At 41.0% G+C, this 20319-nt stretch overlaps 1 non-coding gene across 1 annotated transcript; it reads right to left on the bottom strand.

Annotated features, from left to right (window-relative positions):
* Nucleotides 1-7452: 7452 nt before the first annotated feature.
* On the bottom strand, nucleotides 7453-7560 carry LOC112700443 (small nucleolar RNA R71). The gene has a single exon (XR_003153352.1). It is a non-coding gene; the product is annotated as a small nucleolar RNA R71 (small nucleolar RNA).
* Nucleotides 7561-20319: the final 12759 nt, after the last annotated feature.

Below are 20319 nucleotides of genomic sequence, written 5' to 3'. Positions count from 1 at the left end.
TGGAGCTACAGAAGCTCAATTGGCGCGCTCTCAACGGCATTGGAAAGTAGACATCCTGGGCTTTCCAGCAATATATGATAGTCCATACTTTGCCCAAGATTTGATGGCCCAAACCGGCGTGGCAAATCAGCCTCAGAAATTCCAGCGTTAAACGCCGGAACTGGCATAAAACTTGGAGTTAAACGCCCAAACTGGCATGAGAACTGGCGTTTAACTCCAGAAAAGGTCTCTACACGAAAATGCTTCATTGCTCAGCCCAAGCACACACCAAGTGGACCCAGAAGTGGATTTTTACGTCATTTACTCATTTCTGTACACCCTAGGCTACTAGTTTACTATTAATAGGATCTTTTGACATTGTATCAGGACCTTATGACCTCATGACACTTTACACCTTTCCTTGTGTACTTTCCACGGCATGAGTCTCTAAACCCCATGGTTGGGGGTGAGGAGCTCTGCTGTGTCTTGATGGATTAATGCAATTACTACTGTTTCTCATTCAATCATGCTTGCTTCCATTCTAAGATAATACTTGTTCTTAATCCGGATGAATATGATGATCCGTGACAATCATCATCATTCTCAACTATGAACGCGTGCCTGACAACCACCTCTGTTCTACCTTAGATTAAGTAGTTATCTCTTGGGTTCTTTAACCGGAATCTTCGTGGTATAAGCTAGAATTGATGACGGCATTCAAGAGAATCCGGAAGGTCTAAACCTTGTCTGTGGTATTCTGAGTAGGATTCAATGATTGAATGACTGTGACGTGCTTCAAACTCCTGAAGGCGGGGCGTTAGTGACAGACGCAAAAGAATCACTGGATTCTATTCCGGCCTGATTGAGAACCGACAGATGAATTCCGCTATGCTGTGATAGAGCATATGCAATCGCTTTCACTGAGAGGATGGGAGGTAGCCATTGACAATGGTGAAACCCTACATATAGCTTGCCATGGAAGGAGACTTGCGTGTTTGAAGAAGAAGACAGTAGGAAAGCAGAGATTCAGAAGATGGAGCATCTCCAAATCCCAACCTATTCTCCATTACTGCAAAACAAGTAATCATTTCATGTTCTTTTGCTTTTCACAATCAATCCTGATAATTTCTGATATCCTGACTAAGATTTACAAGATAACCATAGCTTGCTTCAAGCTGACAATCTCTGTGGGATCGACCCTTGCTCACGCAAGGTATTACTTGGACGACCCAGTACACTTGCTGGTTAGTTGTGCGGGATTGCAAAAGTGTGATTGCAATTTCGTGCACCAGCGTCCAAGGAGGCAAATTCCTCGGCTTTATCCTGACAAGCCGAGGTATTGAAGCAAACCCAGAAAAGTGTCAAGCAATACTTAACATGCAAAGTCCGACAAACATAAAAGAAGTGCAACGTTTAACAGGCAGATTAGCAGCTCTATCGAGATTCCTTCCATGCTTGGCGTCTAAGTCACACAGCTTTTTTCAATGTCTGAAAAAAGATAAAAAATTCTTTACTTGGACTGAAGAGTGCGAAAAAGCGTTCGCCGATTTAAAACAACTCCTTTCAAAACCACCAATTTTACAGAAGCCCAAACTTGGCAAACCACTATATTTGTATTTATCTATCACTGACGTGGCGATTAGTTCTGTTCTCACTGCAGAGGAAGATAAGCAACAGCGACATGTCTATTTTGTAAGCAAGTCATTACAGAATGCAGAACTTCGTTATCCGAGACTCGAGAAGCTCGCCCTAGCCCTGGTCTTCTCCGCAAGACGACTCCGACCTTATTTTCAAAGCCACCCAATCATCGTGAGAACCGACTACCCACTTCGTCAAATACTCAGTAAGCCTGAATTAGCGGGCCGACTAATTAAGTGGTCTATCGAACTTTCCGAGTTTGACATCTCATACCAGCCACGAGGCACTATCAAACCACAATGGTTAGCCGATTTTGTTGCAGAATTAACAAGCTCACACCCAGAACAGGTAAACCAGACATGGACCTTGTTTGTTGATGGTGCCTCAAACCCTCAAGGGTCTGGAGCCGGCATACTACTGGAAAGTTCAGACGGCATAGTCCTGGAGCACTCTCTCCGCTTCTCCTTCAAAGCTAGCAATAACCAAGCGGAATACGAGGCCCTCATTGCTGGGCTCAAGTTAGCAGCCGATTTAAATATTACAAATTTAACAATACTTTGTGACTCTTTATTAGTTGTTCAACAAGTAAACAGAAGTTTCCAAGTAAAAGATCAGACTTTGCAAAAATATTTAGATGTTGTTCAACAACTGTTAGCAAACTTTCTGAATGTTAAAATACACCACATACCTAGAGAACAAAATCATAGAGCAGATGTTTTGTCAACGTTAGCAACAACACAAGCACACACTGCCAAACTGTTGCAATCAACTTTAGATAAACCAAGCATTGATACAATAAGGATTCTAACTACCCTGAACAAAGACAGTTGGCAAAAATCTATCTCCAGTACCTCCGCCATGGTTCTATTCCTGATGAAATTCAAGACAAGAAAAAGTTTAAGAGACAAGCATCTTTCTTTACATTGTTAAATAACACTTTATATAGGCGAGGTTACTCTCGACCACTCTTAAAATGTTTAGACAGGGATGAAGCCGACCTTATTTTATCTGAAGCCCACGAAGGCATATGCGGAATACACACCGGAGCTCGAAGCTTAGCACAAAAGATTTTACGAGCCGGATTTTACTGGCCCACATTGTGGGAAGTGGTGCGCGAAATTGTGAACAACACTTTTTCACAACTCTCATAATCCCCGGTCATGAGCCCCAAAAACTTGGTAGCTCAATACCATGGCATTACACAACTTCGCACAACTAACCAGCAAGTGCACTGGGTCGTCCAAGTAATAAACCTTACGCGAGTAAGGGTCGATCCCACGGAGATTGTTAGTATTGAAGCAAGCTATGGTCATCTTGTAAATCTTAGTCAGGCAAACTCAAATGTATATGGGCGATGAACGAAAATAACACAAAGGTAAAGATAGAGATACTTATGTAATTCATTGGTAGGAACTTCAGATAAGCGCATGAAGATGCCTTCCCTTCCGTCTCTCTGCTTTCCTACTGTCTTCACCCAATCCTTCTTACTCCTTTCCATGGCAAGCTTAAGCAAGGGTTTCACCGTTGTCAGTGGCTACCTCCCATCCTCTCAGTGAAAGCGATTGCATATGCTCTGTCACAGCATAGCGGAATTCATCTGTCGGTTCTCAATCAGGCTGGAATAGAATCCAGTGATTCTTTTGCGTCTGTCACTAACGCCCCGCCCTCAGGAGTTTGGAGCACGTCACAGTCATTCAGTCATTGAATCCTACTCAGAATACCACAGACAAGGTTAGACCTTCCGGATTCTCTTGAATGCCACCATCAGTTCTCGCCTATACCACGAAGACTCTGATCTCACGGAATGGTTGGCTCGTTTGTCAGACGAGTGATGAGCGGATAATTTGTATACTTTTTGGCATTGTTTTTAGTATGTTTTTAGTATGATCTAGTTAGTTTTTAGTATATTTTTATTAGTTTTTAGTTAAAATTCACTTTTCTGGACTTTACTATGAGTTTGTGTGTTTTTCTGTGATTTCAGGTATTTTCTGGCTGAAATTGAGAGACCTGAGCAAAAATCTGATTCAGAGACCAAAAAGGACTGCAGATGCTGTTGGATTCTGACCTCCCTGCACTCGAAGTGGATTTTCTGGAGCTACAGAAGCCCAATTGCCGCGCTCTCAATGGCGTTGGAAAGTAGACATCCTGGGCTTTCCAGCAATATATGATAGTCCATACTTTGCCCAAGATTTGATGGCCCAAACCGGCGTTCAAAGTCACCCTCAGAAATCCCAGCGTTAAACGCTGGAACTGGCACCCAAATGGGAGTTAAACGCCCAAACTGGCACTAAAGCTGGCGTTTAACTCCAAGAAGAGTCTCTGCACGAAAAATGCTTCATTGCTCAGCCCAAGCACACACCAAGTGGGTCCGGAAGAGGATTTTTATGTCATTTACTCATTTCTGTACACCTTAGGCTATTAGTTTTCTATAAGTAGGACCTTTGACTATTGTATTAGAGATCTTTTGATCACTTTAGATCTCTAGATCATCTTTGGACATTTTAGTTCTTAGATCATTGGGAGGCTGGCCATTCGGCCATGCCTAGACCTCATGCTTATGTATTTTCAACGGTGGAGTTTCTACACACCATAGATTAAGGTGTGGAGCTCTGCTGTACCTCGAGTATTAATGCAATTACTATTGTTCTTCCATTCAATTCCGCTTGTTCTTTGTCCAAGATATCACTTGTTCTTCAACTTGATGAATGTGATGATCCGTGACACTCATCATCATTCTCACCCATGAACAAGGTGACTGACAACCACTCTTGTTCTACAAGCGATCAAGGCTCTAGTGAATATCTCTTGGATTCCTGATTGCACGATGCATGGTTGATCGCCTGACAACCGAGTGCTCGTCTGACAAACGAGCCAACCATTCCGTGAGATCAGAGTCTTCGTGGTATAGGCGAGAACTGATGGCGGCATTCAAGAGAATCCGGAAGGTCTAACCTTGTCTGTGGTATTCTGAGTAGGATTCAATGACTGAATGACTGTGACGTGCTTCAAACTCCTGAGGGCGGGGCGTTAGTGACAGATGCAAAAGAATCACTGGATTCTATTCCGGCCTGATTGAGAACCGACAGATGAATTCCGCTATGCTGTGACAGAGCATATGCAATCGCTTTCACTGAGAGGATGGGAGGTAGCCACTGACAATGGTGAAACCCTTGCTTAAGCTTGCCATGGAAAGGAGTAAGAAGGATTGGAAGAAGACAGTAGGAAAGCAGAGAGACGGAAGGGAAGGCATCTTCATGCGCTTATCTGAAGTTCCTACCAATGAATTACATAAGTATCTCTATCTTTACCTTTGTGTTATTTTCGTTCATCACCTTTATCATTTGAGTTTGCCTGACTAAGATTTATAAGATGACCATAGCTTGCTTCAATACTAACAATCTCCGTGGGATCGACCCTTACTCGCGTAAGGTTTATTACTTGGACGACCCAGTGCACTTGCTGGTTAGTTGTGCGAAGTTGTGTAATGCCATGGTATTGAGCTACCACGTTTTTGGGGCTCATGACCGGGGATTATGAGAGTTGTGAAAAAGTATTGTTCACAATTTCGCGCACCAAGTTTTTGGCGCCGTTGCCGGGGATTGTTCAAGTTTTGAGCAAGCTTTTGGTAACATCAGTGCCAAGATCCGGCAACAACATCAAGTTTTTGGTGTTATTGCCAGGGATTGTTCAAGTTTGGACAACTGACGGTTCATCTTGTTGCTTAGATTAGGTATTTATTTTTTTCGAAATTCTTGAAGATGAATTCTAGAGTTTCATGATGATTTGTTGAAATCTGGCTGGCTGAGAAGCCATGTCTAATCTCATTGGACCGAGGTTTCAACTTATCACCACAAGAGCTTGTTGATTTCTTATCAATCTTGCTTTTGGAGCAGTGATCTGCTAAGGCTTGGCTGACCTTTGGTCATGTCTAGTGTTTTGGACCGAAGCTTTCTTTGAGAGCTTGGCTGGCTGTGAAGCCATGTCTAATTCCTGGACCGGAGTCTTAGACTAGCATTGCACTGATTCCTGGAATTCTCATTAAGAATTTTGATATCTTTTTCCACTTAATTTTCGAAAAACAAAAAAAAATTACAAAAATCATAAAATCAAAAAAAAATATTTCTTGTTTGAGTCTAGTGTCTCATCCTAAGTTTGGTGTCAATTGCATGCATTCATATGTCTTAGTGATCTTCAAGATGTTCTTGATGATTTACTTGCTCTGATCTTTGAAATTCTATTGACTTGAGTGTTTTGTGTGTCTCATATGCATTTCCATTTTGTTAGTGTCAGTAGTATACAAACTGCTAAGTTTGGTGTCTTGCATGCATTGTTATTTGATTCTTGTTGCATTTTGATTTTTCCTTATTATTAAAAATCCAAAAATATTTTTAATTTGTGTCTTTTCAAGTCAATAATACAGAAAATTGAAGATTTAGAACATACAGCAGAGGAATTGCACAGAAAAAGCTGGGCGTTCAAAACGCCCAGTGAAGAAGGACAGACTGGCGTTTAAACGCCAGCCAGGATACCTGGTTGGGCGTTTAACGCCCAAAAGGGTAGCATTTTGGGCGTTAAACGCCAGAATGGATACCATTCTGGGCGTTTAACGCCAGGATGGCTAGAAGGGAAGATTCTGTTTTCAAATCAAATTTTTTTTAGTTTTCAAAATCTTTTCAAAATCAAATCTTTTTCAAATCAATTTTTCAATCAAATCTTTTTCAAAACCAATTTCTTTCCATTTTTAAAGATACTTACTATCAATTAATGATTTGATTCAACATTTTAAGTATGTTACCTTTTCTGTTGAGAAAGGTTTAATGTTTGAATCATATCTTTGCTTGTTAGTCAAGTTTTTAATTTTCAAACCAAATCTTTTTTTAAAATGTTTTTCAAATCATATCTTCTTAATCACATTTTTTTAAATCAATCATATCTTCTTAACCACATCTTTTTCAAAATAGTTTTCAATCAAATCCTTTTGATTTCTAATTTCAAAATCTTTTTCAAAAATCACTTGATTTCTTTTCCATTTTCATTTTCGAAAATCAAGTAATGTTTTTCAAAATTGTTTTCAAAATTTTCACTTAATTTTCAAAAATTACTTCCCTCCTTCTCACATCCTTCTATTTATGGACTAACACTATCCCTTAATGCAAAATTCGAACTCCATCTTCTTTGTTAAGTTCGAATTTTCCACTCCTGTCTTCTACTCTTCTTTTCCTCTGACACCTAAAGGGATCTCTATACTGTGACATAGAGGATTCCACATTTTCTTGTTCCCTTATCTTTCTTATGAGCAGGAGCAAAGACAAAGGCATTCTTGTTGAGGCTGATCCTGAACCTGAAAGGACCTTGAAGAGAAAGCTAAGAGAAGCCAAAGCACAACTCTCTTTAGAGCACCTGAACGAACTCTTCAAGGAGGAAGAACAAATGGCAGCCGAAAACAACAACAATGCCAACAATGCAAGGAAGGTGCTGGGTGACTTCACTGCACCTACTCCCGATTTCTATGGGAGAAGCATCTCTATCCCTGCCATTGGAGCAAACAACTTTGAGCTTAAGCCTCAATTAGTTTCTCTAATGCAACAGAATTGCAAGTTCCATGGACTTCCACTGGAAGATCCTCATCAGTTTTTAGCTGAGTTCTTGCAAATCTGTGACACTGTCAAGACTAATGGGGTTGACCCTGAGGTCTACAGACTTATGCTATTCCCTTTTGCTGTAAGAGACAGAGCTAGAACATGGTTGGACTCTCAACCTAAAGAAAGCCTGGACTCTTGGGAAAAGCTAGTCAATGCCTTCTTGGCAAAGTTCTTTCCACCTCAAAAATTGAGTAAGCTTAGAGTGGAAGTCCAAACCTTCAGACAGAAGGAAGGAGAATCCCTCTATGAAGCTTGGGAAAGATACAAACAATTAATCAGAAAGTGTCCCACTGATATGCTTTCTGAATGGAGCATCATAGGTATTTTCTATGATGGTCTCTCTGAACTGTCCAAGATGTCTTTGGATAGCTCTTCTGGAGGATCTCTTCATCTGAAGAAGACGCCTGCAGAAGCTCAAGAACTGATTGAAATGGTTGCAAATAACCAATTCAGGTACACTTCTGAAAGAAATCCTGTGAACAATGGGACTAGTCAGAAGAAAGGAGTTCTTGAGATTGACACTCTGAATGCCATATTGGCTCAGAACAAAATATTGACTCAACAAGTCAATATGATTTATCAAAGTCTGTCTGGAATGCAAAATGCACCAAGCAGTACTAAAGAAGCTTCATCTGAGGAAGAAGCTTATGATCCTGAGAACCCTTCAATGGAAGAGGTGAATTACATGGGAGAACCCTATGGAAACACCTATAATCCTTCATGGAGGAATCATCCAAATCTTTCATGGAAGGATCAACAGAGACCTCAACAAGGTTTCAATAACAATAATGGTGGAAGAAACAGGTTTAGCAATAGCAAGCCTTTTCCATCATCTTCTCAGCAACAGACAGAGAGTTCTAAGCAGAATACCTCTGACTTAGCAACCATGGTCTCTGATCTAATCAAAACCACTCAAAGTTTCATGACTGAAACTAGGTCTTCCATCAGAAACTTGGAAGGACAAGTGGGTCAGCTGAGCAAGAAAATTACTGAGCTCCCTCCTAGTACTCTCCCAAGCAATACAGAAGAAAATCCAAAAGGAGAGTGCAAGGCCATCAACATGGCCGAATTTTGGGAGGAAGAAGAGGCAGTGAACGCCACTGAGGAAGGCCTCACTGGGCATCCACTGACCTCCAATGAGTTCCCCAATGAGGAACCATGGGAATCTGAGGCTCAAACTGAGACCATAGAGATTCCATTGGAATTACTTCTGCCATTCATGAGCTCTGATGAGTATTCTTCCTCTGAAGAGGATGAGTATGTCACTGAAGAGCAAGTTGCTAAATACCTTGGAGCAATCATGAAGCTAAATGACAAGTTATTTGGAAATGAGACTTGGGAGGATGAACCCCCTTTGCTCACCAAAGAACTGGATGACTTGTCTAGGCAGAAACTGCCTCAAAAGAGACAGGATCCTGGGAAGTTTTCAATACCTTGTACCATAGGCACCATGACCTTCAAGAAGGCCTTGTGTGACTTAGGGTCAAGTGTAAACCTCATGCCTCTCTCTGTAATGGAGAAGCTAGGGATCTCTGAGGTGCAAGCTGCAAAAATCTCACTAGAGATGGCAGACAACTCAAGAAAACATGCCCATGGACTTGTAGAGGATGTTCTGGTCAAAGTTGAAGACCATTACATCTCTACTGATTTCATAGTCCTAGAGACAGGGAAGTGCATGGATGAATCCATCATCCTTGGCAGACCCTTCCTAGCCACAGCAAAGGCTGTGATTGATGTTGATAGAGGAGAGTTGATCATTCAAGTGAATGAAGAATCCTTGGTGTTTAAGGCCCAAGGATATCCCTCTGTCATCATGGAGAGGAAGCATGAAGAGCTTCTCTCAAAACAGAGCCAAACAGAGCCCCCACAGTCAAACTCTAAGTTTGGTGTTGGGAGGCCACAACCAAACTCTAAGTTTGGTGTTGAACCCCCACATTCAAACTCTAAGTTTGGTGTTGGGAAGTTCCAACACGGTTCTGAGCATTTCTGAGGCTCCATGAGAGTCCTCTGTCAAGCTAGTGACAATAAAGAAGCGCTTGTTGGGAGGCAACCCAATGTTTTATATTTAATCATTTTCTTTTGTTAGTTTATCTTTTTTGTAGGTTGATGATCATGAGAAGTCACAAAATTAACTGAAAAAGCAAAAACAGAATGAAAAACAGGAAGAAAAACAGCACACCCTGGAGGAAGATGCTGCTGGCGTTTAAACGCCAGTAAGCCTAGCAGTTGGGCGTTTAACGCCCAGTCTGGCACCATTTTGGGCGTTTAACGCCAGAAAGGGGCACCAGACTGGCGTTAAACGCCAGGAAAGGGCAAGAACCTGGCGTTAAACGCCAGGAATGGGCACCAGCCCGGCGTTTAACGCCAGAATTGGCTCAAAACGTGAATTTTGATGCCATTTGGTGCAGGGATGACTTTTCCTTGACACCACAGGATCTGTGGACCCCACAGGACCCCACCACCACTCTCTCTCTTCTTCCCCCATTCACCAATCACCTCAACACCTCTTCCCCAAAAACCCTTCACCTATCAAATCCCATCTTTCTCTTCACCACTCACATCCATCCTTCATAAATTCCCACCAACCTCACCCTTTAAATTCAAACCACTTTCCCTCCCAAACCCACCCATAATGGCCGAACCATTACCCCCCCTCTCTCCTATATATACCCTTCTTCAACCCTTCATTTTCACACAACCTAAACACCACTTCTCCCCCTCTTTGGCCGAACACACCACCATCTCCCTCTTCCTCATTTCTTCTTCTTCTTCTACTCTCTTCTCTCTTCTTTTGCTCGAGGACGAGCAAACATTTTAAGTTTGGTGTGGTAAAAGCATTGCTTTTTGTTTTTCCATAACCATTTATGGCATCCAAGGCCGGAGAAACCTCTAGAAAGAGGAAAGGGAAGGCAAAAGCTTCCACCTCCGAGTCATGGGAGATGGATAGGTTCATCTCAAGGGTGCATCAAGACCACTTCTATGAAGTTGTGGCCTTGAAGAAGGTGATCCCCGAGGTCCCCTTTTCACTCAAAAAGGGTGAATATCCGGAGATCCGACATGAGATCCGAAGAAGAGGTTGGGAAGTTCTTACCAACCCCATTCAACAAGTCGGAATCTTGATGGTTCAAGAGTTCTATGCCAATGCATGGATCACCAAGAACCATGACCAAAGTGTGAACCCGAATCCAAAGAATTATCTTACTATGGTTCGGGGGAAATACTTGGACTTTAGTCCGGAGAGTGTGAGGGTGGCGTTCAACTTGCCTATGATGCAAGGAGATGAACATCCTTACACAAGAAGGGTCAACTTTGATCAAAGGTTGGACCAAGTCCTCACAGTCATATGTGAAGAGGGCGCACAATGGAAGCAAGATTCAAGGGGAAAGCCGGTCCAATTGAGAAGGCATGACCTCAAGCCCGTGGCTAGAGGATGGTTAGAGTTCATACAACGCTCAATCATTCCCACTAGCAACCGGTCCGAAGTTACCATAGACCGGGCTATCATGATCCATAGCATCATGACTGGAGAAGAAATAGAGGTTCATGAGGTTATAGCCCAAGAACTCTATAAGGTGGCGGACAAGTCCTCTACCTTGGCAAGGTTAGCCTTTCCTCATCTCATTTGTCACCTCTGTTATTCAGTTGGAGTTGACATAGAGGGAGACACCCCCATTGAGGAGGACAAGCCCATCACTAAGAAGAGGATGGAGCACACAAGAGATCCCACTCATCATGAAATCCCTGAGATTCCTCAAGGGATGCACTTTCCTCCACAAAACTATTGGGAGCAACTAAACACCTCCCTAGGAGAATTGAGTTCCAACATGGGACAACTAAGGGTGGAGCATCAAGAACACTCCATCATCCTTCATGAGATTAGAGAAGATCAAAGAATCATGAGGGAGGAGCAACAAAGACAAGGAAGAGACATTGAGGAGCTCAAGCACTCCATAGGATCTTCAAGAGCAAGAAAGAGCCGCCATCACTAAGGTGGACCCGTTCTTTGATTTCCTTGTTCTTTATTCTTCTGTTTTTCGAATTTTAGTGCTTATGTTTATCCATGTTTGTGTCTTGTGATCATTAGTGTCTTAGTGTCTATGCCTTAAAGTTATGAATGTCCTATGAATCCATCACCTTTCTTGAATAAAAATGTGTTTAATTGAAAAAGGAAGAATTGCATGAATTTTGAATTTTATAACAGTTTAATTATTTTGATGTGGTGGCAATATTTTTGTTCTCTGAATGTATGCTTAAACAGTGCATATGTATCTTGAATTTGTGGTTCATGAATGTTGGCTCTTGAAAGAATGATGAAAAAGGAGACATGTTACTGAGGATCTGAAAAATCATTAAAATGATTCTTGAAGCAAGAAAAATCTATTCAAAAAAAAAAGAGAAAAATCGAAAAAAAAACGAAAAAAATATATATAGAGAAATAAAGAGTTGTGATCCAAGGCAAATAAGAGTGTGCTTAAGAACCCTGGACACCTCTAATTGGGGACTTTAGCAAAGCTGAGTCACAATCTGAAAAGGTTCACCCAATTATGTGTCTGTGGCATGTATGTATCCGGTGGTAATACTGGAAGACAGAGTGCTTTGGGCCACAGCCAAGACTCAATAAATAGCTATGTTCAAGAATCATCATACTTTACTAGGAGAATCATTAACACTATCTGGACTCTGAGTTCCTAAAGAAGCCAACCATTCTGAATTTCAAAGGATAGAGTGAGATGCCAAAACTATTCAGAGGCAAAAAGCTAAAAACCCCGCTCATCTAATTAATACTGATCTTCACAGATGTTTTTGGAATTCATTGCATATTCTCTTCTTTTTATCTTATTTGATTTTCAGTTGCTTGGGGACAAGCAACAATTTAAGTTTGGTGTTGTGATGAGCGGATAATTTGTATACTTTTTGGCATTGTTTTTAGTATGTTTTTAGTATGATCTAGTTAATTTTTAGTATATTTTTATTAGTTTTTAGTTAAAATTCACTTTTCTGGACTTTACTATGAGTTTGTGTGTTTTTCTGTGATTTCAGGTATTTTCTGGCTGAAATTGAGGGACCTGAGCAAAAATCTGATTCAGAGACCAAAAAGGACTGCAGATGCTGTTGGATTCTGACCTCCCTGCACTCGAAGTGGATTTTCTGGAGCTACAGAAGCCCAATTGGCGCGCTCTCAACGGCGTTAAACGCCAGTCTGTTCTTCTTCACTGGGCGTTTTGAACGCCCAGCTTTTTCTGTGCAATTCCTCTGCTGTATGTTCTGAATCTTCAATTCTCTTTATTATTGACTTGAAAAGACACAAAAAAATATTTTTGGATTTTTAATAATAAGGAAAAATCAAAATGCAACAAGAATTAAATAACAATGCATGCAAGACACCAAACTTAGCAGTTTGTGCACTACTGACACTAATGAGAATGCATATGAGACACACAAACACTCAAGTCAAGAGAATTCAAAGATCAGAGTAAGAAATCATCAAGAATTACTTGAAGATCACTAAGACACATGAATGAATGCAAAAAGAGCAGAAACATGCAATTGACACTAAACTTAAGATGAGACTCTAAACAAGAAATATTTTTGGATTTTATGATTTTATACTTTTTTTTGTGTTTTTCGAAAATTAAATGGAAAAAAGGTATCAAAATTCTTAATGAGAATTCCAGGAATTAGTGCAATGCTAGTCTAAGACTCCGGTCCAGGAATTAGACATGGCTTCACAGCCAGCCAAGCTTTCAAAGAAAGCTTCGGTCCAAAACACTAGACATGGCCAAAGGCCAGCCAAGCCTTAGCAGATCACTGCTCCAAAAGCAAGATTGATAAAAATCAACAAGCTCTTGTGATGATAAGTTGAAACCTCGGTCCAATGAAATTAGACATGGCTTCTCAGCCAGCCAGATTTCAACAAATCATCATGAAACTCTAGAATTCATCTTCAAGAATTTCGAAAAAAAAAATAAATACCTAATCTAAGCAACAAGATGAACCGTCAGTTGTCCAAACAAGAACAATCCTTGGCAATAACGCCAAAAAATTGGTGTTGTTGCCGGATCTTGGCACTGATGTTACCAAAAGCTTGCTCAAAACTTGAACAATCCCCGGCAACGGCGCCAAAAACTTGGTGTTGTTGCCGGATCTTGGCACTGATGTTACCAAAAGCTTGCTCAAAACTTGAACAATCCCCGGCAACGGCGCCAAAAACTTGGTGCGCGAAATTGTGAACAATACTTTTTCACAACTCTCATAATCCCCGGTCATGAGCCCCAAAAACTTGGTAGCTCAATACCATGGCATTACACAACTTCGCACAACTAACCAGCAAGTGCACTGGGTCGTCCAAGTAATAAACCTTACGCGAGTAAGGGTCGATCCCACGGAGATTGTTAGTATTGAAGCAAGCTATGGTCATCTTGTAAATCTTAGTCAGGCAAACTCAAATGTATATGGGCGATGAACGAAAATAACACAAAGGTAAAGATAGAGATACTTATGTAATTCATTGGTAGGAACTTCAGATAAGCGCATGAAGATGCCTTCCTTTCCGTCTCTCTGCTTTCCTACTGTCTTCATCCAATCCTTCTTACTCCTTTCCATGGCAAGCTTAAGCAAGGGTTTCACCGTTGTCAGTGGCTACCTCCCATCCTCTCAGTGAAAGCGATTGCATATGCTCTGTCACAGCATAGCGGAATTCATCTGTCGGTTCTCAATCAGGCCGGAATAGAATCCAGTGATTCTTTTGCGTCTGTCACTAACGCCCCGCCCTCAGGAGTTTGAAGCACGTCACAGTCATTCAGTCATTGAATCCTACTCAGAATACCACAGACAAGGTTAGACCTTCCGGATTCTCTTGAATGCCGCCATCAGTTCTCGCCTATACCACGAAGACTCTGATCTCACGGAATGGTTGGCTCGTTTGTCAGACGAGCACTCGGTTGTCAGGCGATCAACCATGCATCGTGCAATCAGGAATCCAAGAGATATTCACTAGAGCCTTGATCGCTTGTAGAACAAGAGTGGTTGTCAGTCACCTTGTTCATGGGTGAGAATGATGATGAGTGTCACAGATCATCACATTCATCAAGTTGAGGAACAAGTGATATCTTAGAACAAGAACAAGCGGAATTGAATGGAAGAACAATAGTAATTGCATTAATACTCGAGGTACAGCAGAGCTCCACACCTTAATCTATGGTGTGTAGAAACTCCACCGTTGAAAATACATAAGCATGAGGTCTAGGCATGGCCGAATGGCCAGCCTCCCAATGATCTAAGAACTAAAATGTCCAAAGATGATCTAGAGATCTAAAGTGATCAAAAGATTTCTAATACAATAGTCAAAGGTCCTACTTATAGAAAAACTAGTAGCCTAAGGTGTACAGAAATGAGTAAATGACATAAAAATCCTCTTCCGGGCCCACTTGGTGTGTGCTTGGGCTGAGCAATGAAGCATTTTTCGTGCAGAGACTCTTCTTGGAGTTAAACGCCAGCTTTAGTGCCAGTTTGGGCGTTTAACTCCCATTTGGGTGCCAGTTCCAGCGTTTAACGCTGGGATTCCTGAGGGTGACTTTGAACGCCGGTTTGGGCCATCAAATCTTGGGCAAAGTATGGACTATCATATATTGCTGGAAAGCCCAGGATGTCTACTTTCCAACGCCGTTAAGAGCGCGCCAATTGGGCTTCTGTAGCTCCAGAAAATCCACTTCGAGTGCAGGGAGGTCAGAATCCAACAGCATCTGCAGTCCTTTTTGGTCTCTGAATCAGATTTTTGCTCAGGTCCCTCAATTTCAGCCAGAAAATACCTGAAATCACAGAAAAACACACAAACTCATAGTAAAGTCCAGAAAAGTGAATTTTAACTAAAAACTAATAAAAATATACTAAAAACTAACTAGATCATACCAAAAACATACTAAAAACAATGCCAAAAAGTGTACAAATTATCCGCTCATCAGGAAGATAGCAGCAAAAAAGTCAAGACTTGTGACAAATGCCAGAAGCACGCGCCGATCATTAACCTACCTGCCGAGGAACTTCATCATTCCGTGGTAAGCTGGCCCTTCAATAGATGGGGCATTGACATCCTCGGCCCTTTCCCCACGGCCTCGGGACAGGTAAAATACCTGGTAGTCGCCATCGATTACTTTTCTAAGTGGATCGAGGCACAACCTTTAGCAAAAATAACATCATCACAAATGGTAAATTTCGTTTGGAAGTATATTATCTGTAGATTCGGCATACCACAGCACGTTATTACTGACAATGGTCGACAATTTACCGATCACAATTTCAAAGAATTTTTGCAGAATCTAAAGATCAGGTAACACTTCTCATCTGTAGAGCACCCACAATCAAACGGGTTGGCAGAGGCAGCGAACAAGGTCCTCTTACAAGCCTTAAGGAAAAAGCTCGATAACGCAAAAGGGGCGTGGGCCGAGCTCATTCTAGAGGTGCTATGGGCATATAACACTACAACACACTCAACAACTAAGGAAACTCCATTTCGCCTAGTATATGGCTCGGAGGCGATGATACCCATCGAAGTCTCACAAAGCTCGCTAAGAACGCAAGCTATAAATCATGACCAAGCTCGGTTGGCCGAGCTTGACCTAGTCGAAGAAATCAGAGATATAGCAGCCATTCGGCACCGAGCATTACAACAGCAACTTGCCCGACGATATTCAAAGAAAGTAATTCCCAAAGGATTCCAGATCGGCGACTTAGTACTAAGAAAAACAGAACAGGCTCGCCGACCTTCCACCCATGGAAAGCTCGCAGCAACTTGGGACGGTCCATATCGAATATGTGAAGTTTTAGGAAAAGGTGCCTACAAGTTAGAACATTTAGATGGAGACAAAATCTCCAGCACATGGAATGTACACTCCTTAAAGCGATACTACAGTTAAGGACAACAGCATGCTAGTACTCTTTTTCCTAACTTGAGATTTTTCCCAAAAGAGGTTTTGCTCAAGAAGGTTTTAACGAGGCTAGCTTACCGACATATAACATGTCAAGGTACTATTCATAATAAAACTGAACATTTCTTAGCATATTTTTCATGCATTTTTTCAGTAAAAATTGTTACCAAACTATCAGACTCCAACGACCTTTCACAAAAAGGTTACCAGACAAAGTCGCATTATTCAGTAACGAATGCGCAATATTTAAGCAAATACCAAACGCTTAAAACAGTCAAAACATCCTCATAAGGATAAACCAGAATCTTAACATGCATTCAGCAAACACAAACAGAAAAGTTCCCAACGCATACACAAATCACAGATCCTATTCCAAAAAGTAAGAGATAAAGTTCCACAAAAATACAGCCCAAAACGCTAATAAAAGCCCTAATCAGCTAAGTTGTCATCGCCTTCCTCGGCAGCTTCCTCGTCATCAACAAGCTCGCCGTCACGAATTATTTTCCCAGGGTTCATGGCAGAGAAGTCTGCGTCAGGTACAAGAAATTTTGCCTGGGTCACAGCTCGCTCAAACCCCTCTGCAAATGCATCCAGAATGTCACCCTCTTTAGCACCCTCCATTTCTTTCATTTTAGAAGTCAATTCAATAACTTGATTGCCTAGACTAATCAGATCCTCTTCCTTCTTCGCCAATAATTTCACTGTCTTTTCCCGACCTTCCTTCTCATCCTTCAATTCACTTTCAACTTCAGCAAATTTTTCTTTCAGATCAGATAAGGATTTATCTTTCAACAGAAGCTCCTCCTTTAAAGCAACAGCTGCAGAAGCATCATTCGACAATTTTTTGTGTTTCTTCTCTTGACTCCGACCAATACTAGCAAGACGAAACCCCAGCACCTACCATTCAAAATGATCATAAGTAAGTAAATATACTATTTTCTCTATAAAAAAAAAAAGAGCTAACCTGCAGAAATTGATTGACTCCTATGTCCCCGACCTCCTCCACCAAAGAAACGTCGGTAGATGACTGAACAACCTCATCAGCGACAACGTTAAATGGAAACTTCGGACACCAAACAGAAGAACTCTCCCCTTCATTATCAAAAGCGTGCAATTTTTCTTGTTTCAAGGTAAAACTCGACAAATCTTCCAGTGATAACATCTCTTGTTTACTTCCTCCACCATCCAACTCCACCGAATCTGTTTTCCTCTTCTTAAACACAATTCCCTTCTTCTTCGGAGGTTGGTTAACCTCGGCCCCACCATCAACCTTTTCCGGGTTTGAAGAGGAACCTTCAAAATTTTTTGCCTTAAAACGAGATCTTAAGCTAGAAGCCGATACTCCAGGATACTTCCCGGCTACAAAAAAAAAATTTATTATAACAAAACCAGATCAAATATACCTTACGTAACATAGCCCACATCCACAAAATTCCTCACCTAGATAATCCAAAACGGCCAATTTGTCATCCTCCCAGGGGAGCAACTCTGACACAGACACTAAACCACCCTTATCCACCATTTCAATCAGAAAAGACAAAATGCATTCATTCCGACCACTAATAAGCTCGGGCCCTAGTATATGATTTGGTTGGCAACACCAATACATGGGAAATTTCTCTCCCAAGTGCTCATCAAGATAAAATGGAAATTCCTCATCTACAGATTTTACCTTTAGAAACATTTCTTTAAAATCTTTAAAAGATGATTTGTAAAGTTTGAAAACAGCAAAACCTGGGGCGCTATTCAGATTTATCCATAACCCTTTCCAAACACCTTTGGCTTGAAATAGTGAAAAGAACAACTCTAAATCTGTTTCAACTTCAAGAAAATCCATCAAAATTTCAAAACATTTAATAAATGCCCAGCCGTTAGGATGGATTTGAGAAGGGGCACAATTCATCTGTGTCATAACATCACACTCAAAGCTGGAAAAAGGAAGCTTAACACGCAACTCCTCCAACACAGGACTGTACATATAAAAACTCTCAAAATCTTTCCTCCTATGATAGACTCGATCAGACCGATTGCATGGCAACAATTCCAGACGAAATCCTGGTTTCACTATCCTGGACAAAACCACTCTGCCAACACTATCTACATCAGAGAAAAGCGAAGCCCGTATCTGAACATCACTATCTACCCAGTCATAAGAATCACCATCTTCAACCTTGGGCAACACCTTTTTCTTTCCCTCACCCATTTTTGAACACAAAATAAAACTACTTCTGAGAATAAGAGATGAAGAAAATCTCACTAACCTCTAGTACTCATTCTCCTTAAGATCCTCTGAAGACTTCTTGTACTGCAACGGAAGAAAAACACCAAGTCCCTTTACTTTTCATTTAACAAAACTTTTCAGATCCGTAGGACGATATCAACCGTTCAAGTCCACCCACTTCCAACGGTAGATGCAACGCATTGGAAATAGCACAACTATTATTAACACAATAAATAAAGTGTGATACAAAAAACCAAAAGAATTAATTCCCACTACCCTTCCATCTCCCAAAAACCTCTCAACACAAAACGGTTTTACTTAAATGAACCACGTTAAGCTGGGGGCCCCATACGCCAAACTATAACTCGCTAACGACAATTTAAAAGCTTAACTTGTCTCTTTTAAGTCAGGACAAGCTTGGGGGCTGTGATATGACCAGTAAACATCGGTTACGAGTTATAAGCTCGGAAACGTATAATCCTCAGTAATAACCGACCTTTTTGAAGGACAGCATTAATCTCTAATTGATAACGTCGGATATGCAATCAATCCTCTCCTCAGACGTTACAACCTCGTCCACACGGATATAAAGGGACGAGAAAACAACCAAAGGTAAGATCATCTTTTTAGGAAAGGAAGTATTCACACACCTATATTACTCTACTAACTTAAGCATCGGAGTGCCTTTGCAGGTACCCAAGCCCCCGCTCCAATCAACCGACGTATACCGCACTTTCCAGGGAAGGATCACCGACCTTCGTCAGGAACCGAGTTATACCTCCGTTCGCTCAGGCAAGAACACAAATATAGCAAGTAAAGCAATAACAAGAACACAACAAGATTTTAACGTGGAAAACCCCCTCAATATGAGAGGTAAAAACCACGGGTCGTCCAGACCAATGAAATAGCTCCACTATAATCAAATGAGGTACAAGAGAGTCTCACAAAGCACAAAAATGTACAAATAACCAGCCAAAATATCAATGCACCAAAGCTTACAAGTAATAGGCAAGAAGATGAAATATACCCAAAAAAACAGAGCTGATGTCGAAGCCAATTTCTCTCTCTGCAGCCCTCCAATTAAAATCTCCACCGTTCAGAATAAAGAACAAAATGTGAAGAATCTACAGTCCAAATTTCACGTTGATCCAACGGTGAAAAAATGAGAAAATGCTGTTTCAAGATTGCTACTCTGTGTAAAAACGGGAAACCTAATTTCTCTTTTGCGAAGCCAATTTCTCCTACTGCAAACCTCCAATCAACATCTCCACCGACCAGAATGAAGAACGAGATGATAGAAACATGTAGTTTAAATTTCAAGCCAATCCAACGGTGAACAATTGAGAAACTGCCATTTGAAATTTACTGCTTTGGGCAAAAACAGAAATTCTGTTTTTCCCTCTTCTCTCTCACTTGGTGGCTATTCTCTCTCTCTCAAGAAACTTCAAAAAACTGAATTAGGGTTGTGACACTAGGGTGTAAGAATACACCCCCAAAATATTGGACTTGGGCCTCACAAAGGAGAGAAAAAAACCCAACATATGTATCTATTCTAAAGCGGGGTTAACACTGTTGGGCTTCAGTTTTCAACATTAGAGTTCTTTTCTTTTGCTAATTGCTTCAAGTATTAATTTTTTTGTCGCTTTTGTCTTCCTATTTAGGTTTCACACATATACAAACGAGTTGCAGCTTAAAGTGTTGTCGTAAATGATTCTGTAATTGGCGGGTAAAATTAGGTAAGCATAGGATTCTTGCAAAACTCAAGCTCCTCGATCATGACAATAAATTACTGATTGATTCTTTCTTTATTTATTATAATTTTGATTTGCTTACTAGGTAACTGGAATCTAATTTTGTTGCAACCAAAGTCCTTTGCAAATTCTGAATTGTCTGTTATCTGTTAGAATTTCTCGCA

The sequence above is a fragment of the Arachis hypogaea genome, chromosome 6 (genome assembly GCF_003086295.3).
Source record: "Arachis hypogaea cultivar Tifrunner chromosome 6, arahy.Tifrunner.gnm2.J5K5, whole genome shotgun sequence".
NCBI lineage: Eukaryota > Viridiplantae > Streptophyta > Magnoliopsida > Fabales > Fabaceae > Arachis > Arachis hypogaea.
This window is presented reverse-complemented; position numbering and strand designations above follow the sequence as displayed.